Source organism: Taudactylus pleione, unplaced genomic scaffold (assembly GCF_031769625.1).
Source record: "Taudactylus pleione unplaced genomic scaffold, aTauple2 ptg000093l, whole genome shotgun sequence".
Classification (NCBI taxonomy): Eukaryota; Metazoa; Chordata; class Amphibia; order Anura; family Myobatrachidae; genus Taudactylus; species Taudactylus pleione.
The window spans coordinates 36,271,520-36,293,142 of NW_028284495.1; the positions used below are offsets into that span (position 1 = coordinate 36,271,520).

Consider the following 21,623-nt stretch of genomic DNA (forward strand, 5'->3'; position numbering starts at 1 on the left):
AGAACGGGTCCTGTGGGAACGATCGCAGTGCCCCCAAGCCACAGCATGATTGACATGTTGCCCTTGTTTTGTAGGTGTGCTGGGGCCATGGTCTGTCTTCCGCCGCAGATCTCCTGGCTCCAGCTGAGCAGTGCCTTTGCCCATTCTGAGTAATCTGAAGCTTACTCAGATGACTGCGGCCAGTCGATGCTTTGTCTTTGGGCGCAGCACTTGGATCTGCTAAGATGATAGGAGGAGTCTTTTGTCCTCTGGCGCCTCCTGCTGTATTGGCATATGTTACCATCACTGCTGTGTCCAAAGATGCCACAGCAATGCTAACAGCGTACTACTCTAAATCAGGCCCTCTGTCAACAACCAAATAAAAATCAATAATGCATTTTGAGCATGTTTATAGGAAATATAGATATGTCACAGATCTACTTTATTGTACTGCTTCTTATATTATTATTATTATTATTATTATTATTATTATTATTATTATTATTATTACATACATGCATGCATGAGAACCAAAGTTGTTCTTTCCTTGAATTGTCCTCACCATGCACTTTTCCCATAATACAGTCCTGTAATTGAGTTCATATTTCTCACAGAAGCTTTCTGCTGTAATTAATATTTTATTGAATTACATTTTATCACTAAATAGCACAGCAGTGGTGTATTGAGCATCACAAAATCTGAGCAATGGTGACTTATTGATGCAGGGTGAGTTCTTTGTAATAAGTTATGGTTGGAAGAACACAAAGTACATTTAACAATACCCAGTTAATATTCCAGAGCAATTTCTGACTGATCTAATCTTGGTCAAAGTGGGACACAAAGAAATTAATGTTTTAAAATTAAATATTAACCACTGTCATCCTGTTTATGGTATGTCAGGCAAATATAGACCAGTGACTAAGGGGCATATTTATTAACATTATTTTCCTAAAATAATGTGAAAACGGGTGTTTTCACATTCTTTTCCTAAAATAATGTGAAAACGGGTGTTTTCACACCCTTTTCACATTATTTTAGTATCATATAATTTTTTTAAAAGGCAATTGGAGTAGTTTTCGTGAAAAACTACCCCAATCCTTTCAATTCACATATTTCTAGTAAACAGATCGCATTTCCCATACTTGTAATGGCAAATGTGATCTGCTCACATTTACTAAAAATATATTGTGAAAAATGCAGGGGGAAGCCCTGTGATAATAATGCCACCTTTCCCACGGTTCCCAGACTCCTGCTCTGCTCTAACAGGCAGAGCAGAGCCGGAACCCAGCTCCTGTGATCAGCTGTGTGGTCTAAATGCACAAGCTTATCACTAAAAAAAAATAGTTTAAAAAAAAGTGAACTGCATCCGGGGACCAGTGATCGGTGCTCCGGTGAGGTTCTCTGTGCATCTGTGCAGAGCCGTAACTAGACTTTTTGGTGCCCTGTGCCAGAAAGAGCATTGGCGCCCCCCTCATTTTTCAAAGGGACATAATACACCCAAAAAAGGGGAATGGCCTCATGGGGAAGGGCCAGGGAAGAGATAGGGGAGGCCAGGAGATGCTGGGGATGAAATAAGAGGAAACTACAAGTGAGAATGATAATAAACAGAAATTTGACAGGCTCAAACAGCGCCCCCTGCCTGTGGTGCCCTGTGCGATGGCACCGGCCGCACTACCCTAGCTACGGCCCTGCCTCTGGAGCTCTGGTCAGCTGGCCTCCGCTCTACTGCACTGTGACCCTGGTCAGCTGCTGCATAGAGCAGCTGACCGGGGTTACAGTGCAGGAGACCAGTTGACTGGAGTCCCAGAGAGAGGACCTCACCGGAGCACCGATCACCAGGCAGGTAAGTTTAAGCTGGGGGGGGCGATCGCAGGGGGTTGCAGGGGGCGATAGCGGGGAGTAGTGGCAGGTGGCAGCGCATGCACAGACACAAAAGTGAAAAGTATGTGGATTTGCAGGGACAGAGCTTTATCGCAAGCTCTGTTCCTGCATGCGATTTTTGATACACTCTTGTGATGTATTTAAATATTGCATTGAGATAATGGGCGAATTTATCACAGCCAATGCTCATTTGAGATGCAGATTGTGATAAATATGCCCCTAAATGCCTTGTAATGTTTGACTTTCTCAGATTTGTTTATACTGTGATTTTATAGAATACCAAAGCACTTTTATTTAGATATAAAATAATGTCTTCAGAAACTCTATATATTCTCAGAAGACTGTGAAAAAATAACCATATAATATAATAGTATAATATTATTAATGTAAAATATGCTCGGAACGTATACTCATTAGCGGTTCTCTTGGATGGTATGTGGAACCAACAATAGTTTCATTCACCAATGGTCATGCTTGCACTATTACTTATATAGTCATCGGAGACACTAAGTACCTCTGAGGGTACAAAATCACCTAGGCAAGTAATGGTTAAAGTAATGTACTTTTATTATTTAAAACACCATGCACAATACAGTGCAATAATTCTGACACTTTCACATGATTAAATACCCGGAGGTACGAGGACCCAGCCTCACAAACAGCCCTACATTAATGGAGCACACTGTTATGACTGTTCCCCAGAGGGTGAATACTGATCATCTTCATTCTTCTGCCAGTATAGCAAGGGCCAAGTACATTGTCATCCTGACTATTAAAATCTATGGAGTCTTGTAGCACAATTCATAATTCCATTGAGCAATCCTAGACCAATCTAACAGGAGCTGTATCCCCTAATCAGCACAAAAAGCAGTCTCCTGTTACGAGGACGTTACTCAGAAAACAGTAATCCTGGACTGGAGCCTGCTCAGAAGACCAAGTGCCTGGTAATACAGTATCATTAGAAGGAATGGTGCACAGTACAGTGATTTTTTTTAGAACCCCTGGAGACAATTAGGAGCAATTGCAACAATAAACATGAAATCATCCTTTAACATTAGCAGAGTCATCTAATACCGTTTGTACTAGAGGGAGGGGATGTCGAGCAGGCTACACTTTTGTTCTCAGTTATCTGGGCAACCTGCTTTAGCCACACATCAAATATCTTCTCAGCTTTATGTACATTTCCAACATTTTTTTCAGAGGTTGATTCAAACGCAGTTTCCTCCATCTGAAAATTCTGTCATGTTTACAAAACTATGAAGCAGATTCAAAATGTACTTGTCACGTAAGAAATTCAGTGAAGAAAAATGTAAAGCTAAGAAAGATTTGACAAATGTATCAATCATGAAATGTAAAATATGAAATGTTTCCATGGTTTGGGCTATCGGGACCCAACTGGTATTTTTCCTTTGTTTATTCATTTGTTTACCTTTTAAATCTACATGAAAAAATTGCTGTGCACCTATTATCTATGTGTAGAGGAGGCAGGTATCATATCATCACTACAACACTCTGTCATTTCATGCATTACTACGTTCACGTAGGAGAGAGCATTTAATCCAAAATGTAATATTCTCTCCTAGGCAGGCTTTCCTCAGACGTCAGGAGAGTGGTGGTTTTCAGAGGGAGCTGGTTGTCTACACTCACATTCCAAGCAGCCCTATTGGTCTGCACTATACTTTCTTCTAGCTCTCCTTCTGTGCATTAAGGAGGAAACTAGCTCTGGATAGGGTATAGCACAACCTGGATTAAGTACTGTTTTGGGCAGGTGTCAAGGCACAATCCCATTTGTTGGCAAAATACATACTGTACAAGATTCTATGTACTATTGCAATAAAATGACATCAGAGAACCTGGTGACAGGAGTTTAATAGACACCATTCTCATTATTATTAATGAAGTCCACAAAATGGTTGTCTGCATGTTCAGTGATATCATTATTTACAATACCTCCCAACATTTAAAATTGCACATTTGGAATAAATAAACTCTGGCCCAATTCTACAACAAACTGCAAAAGAACCACCCATTGATACCCACAGTTGACAGAAATCATGCTTCATAGTTCCTGGCTGCCAGGCCGGTGATGTGTGGAGGGTGGGTGGGTAATAATGTAACCAGTGTGGGGGAATGATGCCAGGCTTGCATCATTGTGGCCCTGCCCCACGCTCTACAATTCTGTGATTACCAGCATGGGGCCACAATTGTGCAATTTAGCGCAAATCGGCCACCTGGTCTTCCCACTTCTCTTGGGAAGTGGGATTTTTCTTGGTGACTTTCCCACCCTTCTGGGCATCTGGTAGAGCCACCCAACATTCAGGAGTCTCCCGCACGTTCCGGGACATAAACTGGTGTGCCATGCCTATGTTAGGCTAAGCCTGTCCCATTTTGTTATATGCACAGTGGCGTTTTGTGAAATGGTAAGTGAGTATAATTTTATGGTGTGGGCCCTGACCCTATTATAGATACACCATTGCTGGTATGTAAGTTTTTGTGTGGGCCCCTCCCCCCAGAATAATGTACCAGAGATATTTCTATTTTCTGCACAGAATCCATATTTCCATCAATCTCTTCAGTAAAATGGTGGCAGCAATTACAGCCTTGTTTTTCGCTGCAGGTTGTGTGGGGAGTGCCCCTCTTGACTCAGGGGCTCATGTGCACCCATTAAAGATACACCCCAGGGGTTTTGCGGGACTCTTGCTTTGAGTTCCTAGTGGACAGCCCGTAAAATACACTGTGTATAGGTAACAGTTATGCTTCAGTAATATAACAAAGAATGTCAACCTTTCATTGTGCATACGTTCTAAGCTTGGGGAAACATTCCGTTGTCCTTTAGATAACTATAGAATAGATTTTATCAAATTAAAATATACAAATAAATATTGTGAATAAATTGTCTATTTAAATAGTTGCAGTTTTTGTCCTTTCAATAAAATTAATTTTAGCCGTTGAAAGCCCATTTATTTCAGCCCTTGAAAGTCTGTTTATTGAAGATTCTTACTATATATTTCACTTTATTTCCCATAAGAACAGTGCAATTACTTTTATATGCACAATATGAGAGTTTATGTGACTATTATCATTTTAAACTCAGTAGATAAAAAGAAAACTTTACTAAATCCCTCTATTAAACATTTTACTAATTTAAACTGACTTGTACCTTGCAGTGACAATTTGATCTATGACTTTCATTTTAAAAACTTAGACCTAATGGTATTACATGACTATACCAATCACCTGAGAATCTCGGGAATGTCAGCTTTGATTTTTTCTTTACCCTGAAATGAATGCTACAGATATTCTAGTTTGCTGTTGTATAGTGAAGATGCGTCCGTACGATATGTCAGGGTAAGGTGTAAACATATTTGCTGGTACAGGTATTAGGTGACACGTGAAACAGATGAAGATATACAATTTCTGAATCATGTTTGTCAGCGTTGGACTTAACTAAAACCTGCTTGACTTTTAACAATATTACAACAGAAAAAGAGTAATGAGTAAGTTTACAATAATTAGCCCAGTTTTCAGATGCCGCTCAGCCTTGCAGACTCAAATTAATAAGAATCCAGATCATAATTGTATCTGTTCCAGGCACAGCATGTGCAATCACTCGACAAGGTGCCCAGGTAGCATAGTAAGGCTTTTCTAAATTAATTACCAATTTCACTGTCAGAGGAACTTGCCGAAACTCTCTTCCAAATAATTTCTTCTTTTACTTGCAGCAGAAATAAATGTATTTCTATGTGCGTTTCCATTCCACATGTACAAGTAAACTAGAGTAGTGAAGGTGTCTGTGTTTCACAGGGAATTTAATAAGGTGACATTAAAAATCATGAACAAACAGACTATTAGGGGTAAATTTACTAAGAATCGAGTTTGGTCGAGTTTTGTTTTTTTTAAACGCTCTACTTTGCCGAAACTCGGGTGAGTTTTCCGTTTCTCAACTCGCAAATTTACTAAGAAGTGAGTTTAGGTGAAAGTGATTTTCCGATGGTGAAGCAGATCGAGATTTCTTCCCCTAGTTTCGAGTATAGATGAGATTACTCACCTGAGATTTCAGTATTTTCTCTCTGCCAAACTCACCTGAAGAAGCAGCCTGCACATATCAGTGAGATATGTGAAGGCTGCTTGTGCTGTACCTGTAAAAAATGGGTTAAAATATATTTAAAAAATGACGTAGGGTCCTCCCCCAAGAGCATAACCAGCCAGTCCTTATTCCTAACATTACAAGGAACAAAACGAGTAGGGTTCCTCTGTAATTTAGGAACCAGCACCAGGCTGCAGGGCCAGTCCTGGTTTTAAATATAGAGGGGGGAAATTGCGTAGGGGCCCCCCTATATTTAAAACCAGCACCAGACCCAAGCCGGCCAGGGTGTAATGCACAGCCAGGAGACCCTATTACCAGGTCTCCAGGGCCAAAGCATTCTCACCCCAAGCTGGTCAGGCCAAGCCAGAGATCTCAGGGAGGAGGGGACCCCCCAAAAAAGGGGTCCCACCCTCCCGAAACCCCAGGCTTGGTCTGAAGCCCAGGGCTCTTCCCCCACAACCCAGGGCTATGGGTACGGGGGTAATAAAGTGTCAAATTAAAGTAAACTATTGTATTTTACAGTGGAACTACAGGTGCCAGCAGGCCTGCCCTTTGGCACTTGTGGAACTACAAGTACCTCCATTGTAAAATAAACAGTTAAGTAAAGACACAACACACATACCTTAGATAGCACAAGTTTATTACACCTAAATCAATCACACATACTTACCTGTACCAACCGGTCGGTCCACTTGTCCCAAGTAGAAATCTGTGTGCATGGCCCTGCAAAAAATATACTCACCTCCATCCTTGTGCTGGTCTCCGTAGAACCAGGGGGGTCTTTAAAAAAAACAAGAAAAAACGAGTATGCGATCCATATACTTACATTAGCGGTGTATGTGTGTGACCACATACACCGCTAACCGGATCCTGACTGTTCAGTGAGAACTGACAGGAGCCGTCAGCCAATCAGCAGCTGCTCTACAGTTAGCGGCTGCTGATTGACTCCGGCTCCTGACAGTTCCCACGTGGGCTGGTCAGTGTGTCAGGAGCCGGAAGCCAATCAGCAGACGTTATCTGTAGAACGGCTGCTGATTGGCTTCCGGCTCCCGACACACTGACCAGCCCACGTGGGAACTGTCAGGAGCTGGAGCCAATCAGCAGCCACTAACTGTAGAGCGGCTGCTGATTGGCTAGCCGCTCCTGACTGTTCTCACTGATCAGTCCTCACTGATCAGTAGGGAGCTGGTTAGCGGTGTATGTGGTCACACACATACACCGCTAATCCAAAATATGGATTTTGCACTTCATTTCTCCTGGAAAACGTCCTGGAATTGAATAGGGCGATACTTCGGAAAGTGGCGAAAACCGCACATCGACGAAAACTTTTCGCCGATCGCAGCTTTTTGCCTCTAATTGAATGCAGGCCATAATCATAGTTATTGCAGGCTATAGCCACCAATGTTAAATAGATCCCACTGATGGTGTTTTTAGGTCTCAAAAAGTAAAGCTGGAAATTGTTAAAGTATTCCAAACACCACAGTTAACAATAGTCCCCAGTTTTCAGAGACAAGGTTAGTCTTTTGATGTTGTTGCCCCTTGAAATGTCCCTATTTTCAATACTAACCAACAGCAGAGCAGGTTTCTCTTAAGCCGCAAATACACTACACGATGTGTGTATGCGGCCATATCGTCATTGGCAGGGCCGGCGGGGGTGTACACAGTTGCTGATGCCAACCAGTGACAGACGACAGCGGGGTGGGGGAGTTGGGCCATGCTGCATTCAGTAGCATGGCTTCGCTCACGATATCCACAGATTGGACTACTTGTACAGCCAACTGGGGATATCGTAAACGACCAGTGGGAGCGTGCATCGCTGGTCGTTTTTCGCATACACACTGGCAGATAGTGTGAACGATAATGATATCGTTATCGTTCAATCATTCCAAATATTGGCCAGTGTGTACGCAGCTTTAGTCTATATACCAAATGCAAACTTCATGATTTATCATAGTGTGCTGGTTCTGTAAGTAGGGGCAAACACAGGATTGGGGTTTCCACACACACACTTTTATATGTACACATACATACATGCACACACACAAACACATATACATATATGTACACACATACATATGTCACACATACCTTACACACAATTACATATGTCACACATACACTTACCTTGCAGCAGCTGCGGGGATGTGACCTTGCAGGCTGGCACCATGTAATAAGGCTCCTCTCCCTAGCAAAAAAATGCTGCTCCTGATTTTTCGGGAACCCCCCCGCACCCCTGGAAGTGTAGGCAAATCTCCCACATCCTGCCCACTTCCTAGTAAAGCAGGCAGGTTGGGGAGACTTAATGGGGATGCGGGTCCGAGAGGAGGGGGTGGGGCTAAACAGCACAATTTGCATAATTTAGCCCTGCCCCCTCATCGCGGACCTGCGAATCATGGACTTTTCCTAGAAAGGGGTGGGGCAGGACTGATGACGTTATTAGGCCCCAGCCTGCAGGAGGGCTTCTCCTGGAAAGCATTCAGAGGAAGTCAGTAAGTATGATCCAAACTCTTACCAAGTTAAAAAAAAAATGAAATGGGATTGCAATATGCAAAGATCCGTCTAGGCAGTTTCTATAAGTGTAAAACTAAATGATTGCGCTATACTGAGTAGTATTAAGGATCAAGTAAAAAAGGTCTGGTTTAAATAAACAGATTTAATCTAAGGTAAAAAGAAAAAAAACTAATTTTAAAAGAGGAAGATCATCTCTTCGTCACACAAACATACAAATACATAAAAATAAATACAAATGAATACAAATAACTGCAATAGTCCCAGCTAAGCACGTTAAGAAATACATTGGTTTATTGCTTCTAACCCTTAACAACCTTGTATAGCTTACTTAACTTAAACTAATAAATAACGACACAGACAACAAGAGCTTGGCTAAAAAAGGTCACAGCTTTTATTTATAATGAATTAACCTAACCAGCTTGGCAAAGAGACGCTGCAGACTCAGTTCTAGCTTTTTCTTTGCTCAAATACTCGGGGAACGACTGACACGTCCCCCCTCTAGACGCACTAACGCTGCGAGGGTCCCACTTCCCTCCTGGGCCAATCCGAGGCGCTTCCGTACCAAAAAGCGCCCGGGTCCCCCCGTGCGGAGCAGGACAAATTCGCCAGGTTCATCGAGGGCAAGTGCCCCCACAACGTATCTTACGCCACATAAAGCCACTGAGCTGCAGCGTACTCCCTCCAAAGCCAGACTCCAAAGGAAACTGGCCCGCCACCCAACACGACCTAGCCCAAAACAAGAATTCCTAAATAAGGAAACTGAATCCAAGTCATCAAGATGCCCTCAATCAGGATTGAAAAATACTGAGTTAAATCTCCAACTAAAAGCTATGACTCACAACCAAGCCACCCAGTGACTCCTAAGGACAGTCTTCTGACACATTCACCTTCTACTTCGTCCTGTCTAACGCACCATGCTTATACACCACTCTCCAAGTCAAACTATGCACCAGCCAGATCAAACATCCTCCCATTTGGCTTGAAGCCCACAAAATCTCTCACTACGAACGATCACCTCGCACCTTTCTGCTGACGCACCTTGTTGCTCCTGACAGGCAACACCTCCTAGTCAGACACATCCTATTTAGTCACTGAGGACACAAGAAACCCAAGCAGGAAACTCAACACCAAAACCGCGCACATCATTCACAACCCAAATTGTCAACTGCTGCAATCCCAGTGAGCCACAAAGACCCGTACCATGAGTATCGCACCAAACCCAAACCATCCCGGCACAACTTTAAAAAACACATAGCAACTAAATAGCAGGGATGCATAAGAGGGGAAACAAGTAACCCGAGTGAAGGGGAAAAACTAAAAAACCTACCCGTGAACCAAATTGGGCCGGATCAAGGCTTCCGGGAGGAAAAATTAAAAAATCCCTTCACCACCCCCCAATTGTTGAATGCTAGTCGTTCAACGATTGGTTGGTAAACAACGTTTCAGGTTGTCGCCAGGTGCGCAACTAGTTCTATTCGCAACTGAATACTTGTCTCATAGGAAGCCATTTGTACGCCCTAAACTCTGCAGGAAAATGCCCCCGCAATCGCTGCGCCGATTCGAAGAAAATGAGTACTAGAAACTGAAGCATAGAAACTGCCCCAATAAAAACTTAGGCCAAAAACCGCAGAAAACTAACATGTAGTACGTAGGATAAGAGTGGCTTGTAAACCACCCTCGTGCTCTAGGTGAACTGTAGAATGCAGGGTAAGATTGGCATGTAAACTTTCCTTGTGTTCACTAACAGGGCACCGCATCTGTAATGCACCGCAAGGTGTACCGGGCAAATAAACCTCTGGATGTTGAGAAACGGAAACTATCCACCCCCACCTTTATGGTCTGAACTGCCCAATAAAAACTTGCAAAGCACCACTAATCTCCTGAAAAACAATATTTTAAACCAAATCCCTAATGAAACTAAACACTCCAAAATTGCAGCTGGAAAGTTCAAATGTAAAAGCGAGGCCTAACACCCTCCTTGTAAACTCTCCTTGTGTTCACTAGCAGGGCGCCACATCTGTAATGCACCGCAAGGCGTACCGGGCAAATAAACCTCTGGATGTTGAGAAACGGAAACTATCCACCCCCACCTTTATGGTCTGAACTGCCCAATGAAAACTTGCAAAGCACCACTAATCCCTGAAAAACAATATCTTTACACAAAATCCCTGAAGAAACTAAAAAACTCCAAAATTGCAGCTGGAAAGTTCAAATGTAAAAACGAGGCCTACCACCCGTCAGAAGCCACCTGCACCTAACCACAAGCAACGCATCAAAAATGCACATCAAAAAGCTGCCGGGAGACGACGCGAACGGGGAAACCATTCACCCAACATGTAATAACTGACTGGGTATGTACATGAATACATTTAAGCTTACAATAGATGAGATCCCCGCTGGCGCCGCCACCGCAGAGACTTTGAAGCCGCTCCACTATGAATGGCTCCAAACAAAGAAGTAAAGCAAATATTGAAAAAACGTAGATGGCTGAGCCCATAAACTCACCAAAATTGCCAGTTAGACGAATACCTCCTAGGTATCATTGGGACGAGAGACCGAAGTGCAATTTGTATGTAGAAATATAATATTCTGAACCTAAACGCACAAAATTAAATGACAAAACAAATGCAAAAGGAACGAGTTTCGGTTGTAGATGGCATGAGCTGCACCCAATTCCGTAGATTAGAAAATAATTAATCCTCAGCGCACTGACCAGCCTTATATGGCCATGAAAATTGGGAAACGGCTCCAACAGCAACAATTACTCGAAAAAACCTGTATCGTAATAAACCACGCTGAAAAATTTCCCTCCAATTGAAAGCCCAAAACACCTGGCCCGCCAGCCGCATTGGTAAACAAATTGCAGCAACAACTGCCGCTGAAGTACAAATTAGTTCACCGTTAAATTGAACAAGAAACCATGCCTAACAACGAAATGCTTGCTCAAACTGTGTAAACCTATAAATCAGCCGCATTTTAACAAACAACTTACCAACCCCGTACATCATTCTTTTTTTTTTTTTATATGTTTCCACTGAGGCTCAAAACCTTAAATGCCTAGTGTGATATGTGGTACATTTTCCACTACGCTACAAAATCTACCAAACAACCATAACCTGCTATCGTGACTATCTCCTTCTCCAACCTACCAACTGGACACAAAAACCTATCAACATATCACGCGCAACTGGAACACCCAAAAGACGGAAAAAAGGTGACTGTGCCAAAAGAGGAGGTCCAAACAGACGTCACTCCTTCCCGCCCCCATGAAGAGAAATCCGTACGGACGATGTGCTACACCGACCTGGTCAGTGCCGGCCTGAACATGCGAAAGTAAGAAAAATGGCTTTCTCGATATAGGTGCCGGAAACCGCACCGCCTGAAGGCAACATTATTTTGCTAATTCACCTGAACACCACTAAAACCCCACGCATTGAAACAGAATACATGTAGGAACACAAACAGAGGGAGATATCAGGCCAAGGTGGAAACCGAACCCATAACCTCTTCGCTGGGAGGGAGGAACGCTAACCACCACACCACCTGCGCTGCACAGAGAAAAACAGCCAAACAAAAAGGCGCCTGAGCCCGACTAGCTCCCTTAGAGCTAACCCCTGAGACGGGAGATAAAACCACCTATACACATAGGCTATCCTTGGACAGGAGCTACCCCCGCAAGTGCGGCATGAGGGCAAACGACAGCCCAACCTACAATGCATCGGGGACCATAACTGGCGAAACATATACCTTAATAAACCAGGATTACCCCTGTTTCGAAGAGGTAATGTGGAGGCAGCCCCGTGACCAAGGAGGGTCGACGCTACTCCGTGACCTATAAACAAATTGAAACACCCTTTGTACCCAAAAGGCATAACCACCCTACCGCCATGGTTCCGCCCACATTGGGCATCGAAATCGCCCCATGCCAAATTCCTGGACTAGACAAACATGTTACTACAACACAAATGTATAATAAATCCACCTGTGATCCGCACTTTGTTCGACAAATAGCCCATGGCACAGATGAGAATGTAACTCCACTCCCAACCCAATTTATTATATTCACAAAAATTGCGACACTCGCCTAAGTCGCCTGATTCCACACTATGACATCCCAAAATTGCACAAGAAAAATCAGCAAATTTACTTCTGCAGATCCTTATTCGCTGAAACGCAAAAAGCACAGCAAAAGCTGAATTCACACAATGAACAGTACCCTTGTTTCCTAACCCCCATAACTGCGTCATAAGCCTCCCTGTAATTACCGCCTAACCCCCTTTCTAACCTCTGCGCAACACTCCTGTCAATCTAACGCGAGCGCGCCAGGCAAAAGTTAAGATGTAAAACAAAAACTGGAGTCATAACAAAATTTGTGACACAATCATACTCGCCAGCACCAGGTGGACCCAGAACCTCCTCTACCATGCTTCTGCAAGGCGCCATCTTTGATGTTTTAACGCGGCGGAGCCACCAGCTCGACCACCATAACCGTCTCCAAACGCACCGGATCACTAGAGTCTACTCCCAACACTCTTCCGTAATCCCGGGCCATCTCGACGCGCACTGTAACAGCAGCCGTACAAACTACTGCATTGACTTGAGTGACCACATCTGAGTCCGGCAGACCTGTAACTAAAGGAGAAAGGTGAGCAGAAGAAAAGGGTGCAGGCACAGGGGGGGGGAAACATTAGGTGCAGGAGCAGGGGTTGCAAGCAGAGGGGGTACAGGGGACCAACCGGGGTGGAAGAATGCTGAAACGAAATAGGAAGATGGGGTGCGAAAATGCCGGGCGGCAGACCCGAAATAAGGGGCAGTGTGCCAATGGGGTAAACAAATAAGGCAGGGATAATGGTGGAAGGAAGGTTAGCCAAAAGAATGGGGGGGAGCGATGCAACAGAAGAAAAATATGGGGGGGGGGCAGAAACAAAAACACAAACCTAGGATGGGGGGGAACGGGGGGGGCTGGTGGAAGAGAAAAAGGGGTGAGAGGCAGTGAGGATGACATAAAAAAGACAGGGAGCAGGAGATGGGGGGAGAAAAACTGGGGCGGTGGCTAGGGTGGGCGGCAGGTGTGTAGATGAGCTGACAGCGCAGCTGGGGAAACAACCTGGGATTACACGCTGGGGCTGGGTCCCCCTACAAATGTGGGACCCAAAACGGCCGCCATGTAAAATGGCCGCTGGGCATGTAGTTAAAGCAGGGCCGCTGGTGAACTGGGGGAGAAAGAAAGGCCCGCCAAGTGCAGGGGACCCGGACAGCGAGGGAGCCACCGAGTGGGCGGGGCATAGAGGAGAAAGAATAGCGGCGGAGGCCTGAGGGGGACGCAGCGGGGGGAGCTCACGCCCGCCGGAGAGGTATGTGACAGGGAGTCTGGAGGGCGGAGGAGCGCACTGGGCGATGGAGGAGGGGGAGGGGACCGCTGTACTGGCCGCCGGGATAATGCTGGAGGAGCGCCGACAAAATGGCCGCCGGGAGAGAAAATGTCCGCCGAGCCCGCCGCGCGGGCAGGGCCCGGGCCGGCGGCAGACAGAGGGCAAGTGAGGGATCTGAGAGATGCGCAATGGCGCTAACCTCCGGGGGGGGTAACAAATGCAGAGTCAGGGGGAGATGCGGAAGCGGGCGCTCCCACTGGCACAAATGCAGGGTGTCAGCGAGTGAGCTGCTGGGGCTTGCGCAGGCAGGCGCCAGGGAAAACCTGGGCAGGAGAGGGGGGGGGGGACGTGAAAGAAGAGAAGCAGGTGGGGAACTAAGACAAGGAGGTGTAGATGGGTGGGATGGGACAGCCGGCGTGGACACTGTATAGCTGGCTTAAAGATAGCACAAGTGAGAAAGCAGGGACACGGAGACCAAAGAAAGGCATATAAAACTGTTAATACAAAGAAAGAAAGAATGTATAAAAAGGGCAAAGATACTCAGCCTGATCCTGTTTCAAAGATCCAGGAACCAAGAGGCTGTCCATGCTCACACAGCCCAATATATACTGATCATCTGACCACTCCTTCAAGCCATATCATTGGCTCACCCAACCAGCTGACCAGACAGCCTTATAATCTGCCCAGCAACAAGGCTGTCATCAACAGCCATACAGCAAAAAACATAGTATTCTTAGTTATACTCACGCTTATTCCGCCTTCGTATACTATAACCTGAGGGAAAAAAAAAAGGTCTCTAGAGGTAAAAAAAACCTGCTCCGTTTGTTTCCAGTGATTCTTGGAGCTTGTTAATGTGTCTCCACTTGTAGACAGACCAGCCTTGTATAGGCAGACATAACGGCACACTGTAGTGATTAAAGTACTTTTAAGGGGGATATCTTCCCTCCTCCCCACTGTAGAGTTCCAGCGTCTAGGTCACTGGCTGTGCACAAGCTAAGTGACAATCAAAACTGGAAGGCACCGGAATGTATCCGCAGTGATTTGACAATAGTAGTGAATGTTTTAGGGGAGCCAATCTCAACCCCAGATCTATCACTGCCACATGCAGAATAACTTTATCAGAGGTGGATGAATTCCTCAATGGCCAAGTCAAACTTACTGCGTCCCGACTGAGCCTGCAGTGTGTTCCAGCTGGGAGCACTGAAGCATTGTGAGGGAATGGAGAACAAAGTCTTCCGACCAGCAGGTGTGCCTTTCTGGGTCTGTTAGAGATCCCTCCGGACAGAGGGTCCTCAATTTGTGTATCTAAAAATTCTCCCTCAGGCAGAATTTTCTATATCTATTGCCTCCTCTGTTGGTGGATTTAATGTGTTCAATGGTTGTTTGTTTGAGACAAGCAGGATTTCTATTATGTTTTTCTGCATATTGTCAAGAAAGACTGTGTAGATTAAACCCCTTGATGATGATTCTTATGTGCTCTAAGAATCTGTTTTTAACCATTCTAGTGGTTCTGCCAACATACTGTCTATGGCACCCACACTCCAAAAGATAGATGACATAGACAGTATTGCAGTTGATTAATTAATTAGGAACTGCTCTCCTGTGATGGTAGATTGAACTGTTTTGGCTTTATTGATCATATATGCACAGGTCAGACATCTAGCAGCTCCACATTTGTAACAGCCTAGAGGCTGTATAGCCAACCCACAGTTGTCCCTTGGGGCCTCCCTCCATTCAAGGAAAAGTGGCTAGGGGCCAGAATAGTCTTAAGGCTCTCAGTTCTTTTGAAAATCATGGTCGGTTTGTCAGGAATGGACTCTTGTAATAAGCGGTCAGTTAAGAGAACTGGAAAGTTCTTATTAATAATCGCCCTGATTTGAGGAGCTGCTTGATTGATTTAGATATGAATTCTGGAACAGAATCAACCAAGCCAAAGGACTCATCGCCCTCTTTTGCCTTCATTGTGGTTATTCCTGTATTCTTGGGTAGAATAATATCTTCTTGTTTGAGACTTCTTGCATGACTCTGAGCCTCAAACAACAAAGAATCAGTATAGTTCCTTTCTTTAAATACCTCAAGAAGCTCTTTAGATTGAGTTTCAAAATCGAGGTCTTTCGAACAGTTCCTCATAATACGTCTTAGTTGCCCTCTGGGTATATTATTAACCCAGGGTTTGTAGTGGCAGCTTTCATAGTGTAGATAGAGTCAACTTCTTTTCTAAAGGTCTTAGTTATGATAGTATCATCCTCAATAATCAGTTGTATATCTAGGAACGTGATATCTGTTTTACCCACACAATTGATAAAATCCAGATTACATTTATTTTGATTAAGAAGAGTGACAAAATGTGTAATAGAGTGCCATAGGAGACGATCTTCCACCCAGCTCCCCGCCCCATACATGTGTGTGTTCTAAGGCCCCCATGTAGAGGTTGGTGAAGCTCGGAGCGAATCTCTTCCCCATGGCCGTCCCAAGAATCTGAAGAAAAAATGTGTTATTAAACCTAAAATAATTGTGAGAAAGAAAAAAGGAAATAGAATCAATAAGGAAAGTACGCTGCCTCTCTGAGATGCTGGGATCTAACTTTAGCACATTTTCAACCACTCTCACACCTTCGGTGTTTGGGATATTGGAATAAAGTGCTTTAACATCACATGTCACAAAGTGATATGAATCTCTCCATTTAATGTTCTTTATACATTCTAAAAAATGAGAGGTATCCCTAATATGTGACCTCAGGGAGGCAGCGTACGGTTGTAAATAACAATCCACAAAATGTGATAAATTACTAGTGCGGGACCCTACACCAGAAATGATGGGACGACCAGTGGGAGTGACAAGTGTTTTGTGAATTTTTGGGAGGTGATAGTAAGTGGGAATGATGGAGTATTTAGGAAACAGATAATTATATTCGTCCTTAGTAATAATACCATTTTCCATGGCCTCATCAAGTAAAAGACACCTTCATCATCTGTCACATTTTCCTGTATCAGTTCATTCAGGATTTGAAGACCAGACTTGCCTGTGTCATCCAATGCAATAAGGACAGCTTGTAAGTCCCGCTTTTCAGTGATTTCGAAGCAAAGTATCTTTTCCAACATAAAGTTCATAAAGTTAAGCTCAACAAATAAATAAAAAAAATCGGGACTTTTGTTGGGGTAGAATTTTAGACCTCTCTAGAAGTGATAACTGGTGTTCAGTCAGTTGCTTAGTTGAAAGTTTCTATAAGTGACCAGCATAGAGCCACCAGCTCTGCAGTCACTTAGATCCTGAAAAAAAAAATGTTCAGGCACAATGAATGTCAGTGAATGTGTAGCTTCTTCTTCCAACACAGGGCCTGATTTAGAGATGGACGTTGTAGCACAGTCTCTGTGTCTTTGCATGCAGCAGGTGTGCTACAATGTGCGAAAGCTTCAGGAGGCGTCTTAAGTAATAAGATTTCCTGCTGGGTTATCCGATCTGATGCCGCATCCGTAGACACAGCCATCAGATCAACTGTGTGAACATCGGTCATCTGAGTGACCCTCAGGTTTCTCAGGATGGCCGTGTATCTCACGCAGCCCGGATCATTGAAGTTGCGTCCAATGACGCAGCCACTGACTTTGGCACGTCCAGAAAATGGGGCCGACCTGTCCTAATTTTCTTGGATGCTGCCTGTCGCTGCCTCCTCCCCAAACGTGGGGAAGGGGAGAGATTTCACATCATTGGAGATGAACCAGGCCCAGAGTTCTGGTACCAATTGCTGTTTTTAGCTGGCTGCATTTCTTGTCAACTTTGCACTTTCATGTAAATCTATACTAGTTTAAAGTTTTAACAGATTTTTTTTTCCAACAACTTTTTTATTGAGGCACTGTAGCATAATTGCCAACTGCAATTACAGTGAACAATAAGAAATAGTATGTCATCAGTTGATCGCTGTGAGTATATATTTGCAAAGTAACTGACAGACAGAGAACTTTTGTGGGTGGACACTGGGTTGGGGGGAGGGGGTGTTTATTAAAAAAAATTCTGGGATGGCGCGACCATTTTCGGGGAGCGTCTCAAGCTGTGGCTGCAATCCCACACACAGTACAAATGTCTCCGGCGTCTCACTACTATATAATTGTTTGGATAACAAGCTGAATATCACACACATTTTAGTATGAATATTGATTCCATTGAATCCAGTTTCTTTCTTTGCATCATGCTTATTAAGTGACAAACACAAAAAAAAAACACTTATTAAATATAAACATGGAAAGAAACTGTCATTCATCCATCATTGTGTAAGTAAAATTATAACAGAGACAGACCTCTTTTTGAACGTAAGGGCAGCTGTACTTTATATAACTTCTTCAATGTGCCATGACAGCTATTTTTTCATGATGAAAACATCGCTTCAGTACCTTATTAGCAGATACCACACAGAGAAAGTTGATAAAGTCAGAGTTATTTGTGTACTCCGCACGCTATTTTCTATGGAGATATATTGTGGATAATTTCTAGTGCACATCAGGGGTTGTGTAAGAGAAGAGACAGGTAAGATGAAATAGAGAGTAGAGGGAAAATATAGACATATACTGTAGGCTGCTGATAAATAAAAGATAAAGGAGATAATGAATGAAGAGTTTCACAAATGCAGCATATTATTTCCCCAGAATCTACCAATTATTTTATTCTTTAAAGTATATTCATCACTACTGTACAATGGATGTAGCCAATCTGTGTGTTTAACTAGTACTCATGAGAATGTCACCTGTTGATTGACTTGGCTTGGAACCAGTGACCTGAGTGAAGCATGGGTCAGTTTGTGCTTCATGACTCAGTGAGGTTATTAGCTCCTAGTCCTAGTGTGTGGCTTGGCTAATTATTTTCTCAGCACTCCAGCTGGTTGTCTGCTTTATGTGTAGGTGATGGTCCACTTTAGGTTGTGATTGGCTAAAGCTGCATACACAAGGTACGATCTGTACCACCAACGACTTGAAAGAGATCTTTTAGTGAAGTCTTCCTGCCACGTCTCTGAACAGGCAAAGTTGACAATATCGTGCAGGTTGGCCTGCATGTACGGACGATCATAGATATCGTTATCGTTCATGCGGGAACGCGCATCGTTGGTCGTTCACTACATAAAAATTAACAATATAAATGATATATCATTGAACGATATCGTTGTCGTTCATATCGTTCATAGATATTGTACAGTGTGTACGCACCTTTACCATTGTTATTTCATTTTGTTTCCCTTGGAAACATCCACGATGATTAAAAAAAATAATTTTGGGAACATATCTGAAGATGTGTCTGCAATGCCATAAACATATACTGTGACAGATAATACAGTTTTCTTTGCTTGACCCTGAACTACTGAGAAAGTCACTCAAAGGCAGAAGTGGCTTTGATGGATAACAACAGAAGCAGTCTGGACCAGTCATCTGCGCCATTCATTCTGCCGCAGGAGACAACTTCACACTGATGGCTGTAATTCTTGAAACATGAGATTTCCTTTCTCTGAATATCATGTTTACTCTTGAGACGATACTTCACTGTCTTGTAATAGATGCTGTTAAATGGAATTTGGAGTCCAAACAAAGACAGCTATATACTGTAACACATAAACTAGGTTATTTCACCTTCTACAATTAAATTCCCCATTTTCATGAGTGAACCTCCATATTGCATTGTAGCATCTTACCCTGGGTCTCCCAGATTGCTTATGTGCTGATCTGCTGGCCCCAATGAATCTGCTGGCAAGAAAAGGCAAATTGTACTTTACTGATTGCTGACAACACAAGAGGGACTGCCTTGGAGGCATAGGAATATTTATAATGGGTGTGTGGTGCACATGGGCCCTTGGGTCCGGGGAGGCCCTGTACCACACACCCTGCACCCAGAGCATACCTACCACATACCTAGAGATACATTTGTAGAAGTTTATATATATCAGTGTACATCAGTGGATGTTCTATATAGGGTTAATACACTAATAAATAATACAAAACTAAATAAATGGATTTGTAATAAACTGCCAATACATTTATGTATATGTGGAGAGAGTGGTTTAAACACATATGAATTTATTTACTTCTATGGGTTAGATAATATATTAGGTGAGAGAATATATATGTGACTAAGTAAACCTATTATGTATTTATGAAAGAACTACTGGAGGAATATTGTTATATATGTTGAGGTTATATATATATGTATCCCATTGGATACTGGGCTTTCAAGACCTATTTCTTCCTCAAAGCTTTTCAGCGCTCATCTTAACCCACTACTCCAGTGGTTCTCAAACTCGGTCCTCAGGACCCCACACAGTTCACTTTTTGCAGGTCACCCAGCAGGTGCACAGGTGTATTCATTACTCACTGACACATTTTAAAAGATCTACAGGTGCAGCTAATTATATCACTAGCAATTATGTGAGGAGACCTGCAAAATATGCACTGTTTGGGGTCCTGAGGACCGAGTTTGAGAACCTGTGCACAACTCTATGCTCCTTTCTCACTATCTAGCCCATCTGAGTCTCCCCTGTTTGTCTGCCCCTCCCCTTTAGAATGTAAGCTCTCACAAGCAGGGCCCTCTTCCCTCACATGCTTCTCCTTGCCTTACTGTTACTTTCAATTGCAACGGCACCTAACACTTGATTGGTGTTATGCAGCAATGTTTATAATCATGTACTTGTCCTGCATTGTCTGTACTGTTAATAACTGTATCCTTGTGTGCTCATTTGTTTCTGTACTTTGTAAGGCGCTGCGGAACCCTTGTGGCGCCATATAAATAAAGGATAATAATAATAATAATAATACTGATGTGATGTGAAATTTCATTTATGATTATATTCATGTTCAGCAAAATGTGTATGTAAGAGTATCTTAAATGGAAACGAGGGAGTACATATATTTATATATATATTGATGTATATGGAAATGGATAGCATAAATATCAACTAAGTTTTGATTAAATTCCCAAACCATCCGACCTGTAACTATCTACATAGAAAACGCTGTATTATAGATCATTAGTTAATATCCAATTATTAGTATGGGTAGATGGGTAGACACTTATTGGAAATGATTCCCCATGTAAATTAAAGAGATATGGAGGAACGTCCCGTGATTGGTCACCCGTAACCATGTGATCGGGTGTTAACATACACGGAAGTATCCCTGTTCTAGTTGCCGAGAAACGGCATAAACAATATCCAGGACGGGTCCTATTCAATTATGTGACCATAGAGCGGTCACGTGACCGGAAAACTCGCTATTCTGTGGGGAACATATACTCTTTAAAGATATGTAAGTTTTATTATAATTTCAAAAATTGCCCATGTAATTTGATTGTATATATGGTAAGATTGCCCCTATCAGCTTTATTTAATATTTTTTGTTGTTTTTATATGAGAAACAGATGTTCATAGTAATTAATACACTTAAGAATATACCAATTTATCTGCTCATTTGATGGGACACTATTGATGTTTTTACTTTTATTTAGATTTTTGATTTTTCATCAAGTATCTTCCTTAAGGTTTCTTTTTATGATTGTTTTTTTCGAATGCAATCTCTGTCAAGTTGAAGTAAATATTATTAACATTAATATTCACTGGTCCTGGTATTATCTAACCATCAGCATTAGATTAATTTATGCTATTGATATATACTACTTCCTACAAATAAAAAAAAAAACCACAACTGATACATCCAATTAACATAATAGGCTAAGCACTGCACTTAATTTACTTTTATTCTAATTAATACACACAGTTGTGTCAGATCCCTGCAATTTATGGGGTATAAAAGGAGCTTCTATAG

General features: G+C 42.9%; 1 protein-coding gene across 6 annotated transcripts in view; it reads left to right on the forward strand.

Annotated features, from left to right (window-relative positions):
• Positions 1–21,623, forward strand: part of PTPRM (protein tyrosine phosphatase receptor type M) — a 900,933-nt gene that overhangs the window by 514,311 nt on the left and 364,999 nt on the right. The gene's annotated exons all lie outside the window — the stretch shown is intronic.